Source organism: Otolemur garnettii, unplaced genomic scaffold (genome assembly GCF_000181295.1).
Source record: "Otolemur garnettii isolate 467f Iridium unplaced genomic scaffold, OtoGar3 scaffold00034, whole genome shotgun sequence".
Taxonomy (NCBI): Eukaryota; Metazoa; Chordata; class Mammalia; order Primates; family Galagidae; genus Otolemur; species Otolemur garnettii.
Window position 1 is genome coordinate 10,020,657 of NW_003852429.1, and position 3,012 is coordinate 10,023,668.

Sequence of the window (3,012 nt, forward strand, 5' to 3'; positions counted from 1 at the left end):
TACCTGCCCTATGCATCTGACAGATGAGCCCATCTGATAGAACATGTCTTCAGCTTTGGACCTGAAGTTGAGAATTTCTAATATTCTCAAATAAATTGTAATAAATTGATGTAATAAATGAGTGGTAGTTTTCTGTGGGGCAGTTTTCTGCAATCCACGCTGCTGAGAACGGGTAACTCTCTTTTGAATATTCCATTGAGCAAGGACAAAGGTGAAGTGTTTGGATTTTCAAGGCTTTCTCTAACAGTAATACCCTGACTCGTACCTGCCTCTGAGGGGAGATGTGGAATGAGTGTAGGATTATTCACACAAAACAGAAATGCGGAAAATGAACATTTGTGCTGAATAAATGACAAGTCAAAACTTGGACCCAAGACTTCTGCTTCCAAGGTGAATGTTGCCTCCTTCACACTGACAGTCTCTGCAGACAGCACGGGAAATAAATGGAAATGGGGGGTGGGCTATGGAGACATGTGCGATTAACTTTGGAATCGCAGGGTGCAGATGTCATCAGAGCAGGTGATCCATTAGAGACGATCAATAGGACCACGTGAGGTGAGCTGCAGGTCACAGTTTTGCATCTACATGAGAGTTGTGGATGTTAAAAAAAGGACAGAACAGACCCTTTCAGATGTGTGCAATAATGATTGCTGATCACCTACAAGGGATGCTTTTATACTTGCTCCCTTGATAAAATAATTGATAAACATATAATTCCTTCATGTCATGTCTAACTAATCCTGATGGAAAAGCTGGCAACAATGAAGAATAGGGCTATTGAAATGCTCCATCCAGGTCTTGAAGGGTAGAGATGGATTACTGTGCTTTAAACATTACCCTGTACTCTAAAGGCAATCCATAAAAATTCCTGATGATGGGAAAGCCTGGTAGTATGCTAAGTGAAAAGTAGGCATGAAGATTTTGGATAAAGGGACGGGATGGAATGTAGAAATACTACTACAAAGGCAATTCATAGGCAGTAAACACAGGGCTTGAAACACATAGACAAGCACTTACCTTGCAGAATCATGGTAACTTTGCTGCGTGATAACAGCAGTTACTTTTAACAACTTTGCTGAGGGATAACAGCAGTTACTTTTAACTGACTGGTGCTTATTCATCTTTTAATCTAGTGAATAGTTTTTCCCAGTTCTAACTTGGATTCTCTTTCCTTCTCTGCATATCCGCTCCTTGGGAGCCCATCTTATGAGGTTGTGTTTACAGTCGAGTAGCAATGGCCTGATTCAGACAATCTCCCTGTATGCCTGAGCCACACACCCCTCTGAACACCCCACAACACTGTCTAAGTGCCTGTATCATATTGTGTGGCTGAAGCTGTTGACCTGATTCAGCTGCCCAAGAGAGGGTATAATGGGAGAAGGGCAGAGGGCCTATGGTCAAGGGATAAGGTGCCCCAACATTCAAAGGCTATGGCCAACAGGACTGAGTTGGCAGGTAAGACAGGGCTGGAAACTATGTCAGTTGGATTGAGCAATATGAAGACCACTGGTGACCTTAGCAAGGACTGTCATGGTGAAATGAAGGGGGCAGTAATCAGATGTCTATGGATCAAAAAGTGAGTGGGAGTTGAGGAGAGAAAACAGAAAGTACACACAACTCTGCTGCCTGGAGTTATTTTAGAATCACTCTCAAATATTCCCTTGGAGTCACGGTGAAGACAAGCTGTGAAGGATTCCGTCCAGAAAGGCCTCCCATCCATCTGCAGCCAGTGTCTCTTCCAGAAATCGGTGTCTCTCCTGGGAACCAGCCCATCCTGTTGCCAGGCCCACCTGGTCTAGATTCCAGGAGCAGCTGGCTTCTTCCAGAGAGGCCTGAGTCCTCCAATCCATCAGAGACTCAGGGTCCAGTTCTGTGGAAATTTCCAGGTCAGTTATTTCCTGCATGATTCACCCATGTCTTTCATCCAGATTGATAACAGACCCTCTAGTCACCAACCTGCTCCTGTGTCTGTGTGTTTTCTTCTCCCCAGCCCCTCCTGGACCTTTCCCTGTGCTCTGCAGAACCTCTGCTTTGTGGCAAACAACTTCATGTGCGTCCTTAACCTACTTTCAAATCTGTCATCCACTTCTTTGCTCTGGCCCAAGTCTTTCCTCTCAGGCGGACACTCCCACTTGGGTTCACCCTAAGTTTGAAGACACCCCACATTCTCAGAGTCACTTGCAGGCACTGTGTCTCCTGGTCACTCTTGGTCACTTCCCTTCTGTTAGGAAGACCCCAGACTCACTGTCAATCACTTTATTGCAGTCCACCCCTGCCCTGGACTCTGGCCTTCTTACTACCGCAACAGACCAGGTACCTAGTAAGACCCACCATCCCAGTCTACCCCCAGCCTGACCACTTCTTACTGTCCCTACTCCCAGGCCACTAGAGCCCTTCACTGGGGCTGCTGGGCCTTGGAAATCAGCTTCCATTTCTGTTGTAGCCTGTGTACTCATCTGGAGGAATCTCTTAAAAATGCCACACTGTGGGGTGTGGTGGCTCACACCAGTAATTCTAGCACTTGGGAGGCCAAGGCAGGTAGATTGCCTGAGCTCACAGGTTTGAGACCAGCTTGAGCCAGAGTGAGACCTCGTATCTAAAAAATAGCCACACATTATGGTGGGTGCCTGTAGTCTCGGCTACTTGGGAGGCTGAGGCAAGAGAATTGCTTGAGCCCAGGAGTTTGAGGTTGCTGTGTGCTGTGATACCATGGCACTCTATTAAGTGTGACAAAGTGAGACTCTGTCTAAACAACAACAACAACAAAAATGCCATATTATGTCATACCCTGCTCAGAACTCTGTGAGAGTATTTGATCACACCAAGATTGAACTCCAAAGCCTTTCCATGCTCCGAGGCCCTCTGGGGTGGCCCTGCCCATCCTCTGACCATCTCCCCCCAGGTTTAACTTGTACTTGAGTCCCCAACCCAACTACGTTTGTTCCTTCCCTCAGCTTCTGCAGAAGAGCTGCCCCGGCAGGAGAGCTGCCCCCTCCAGGAGAGTTGCCCCCA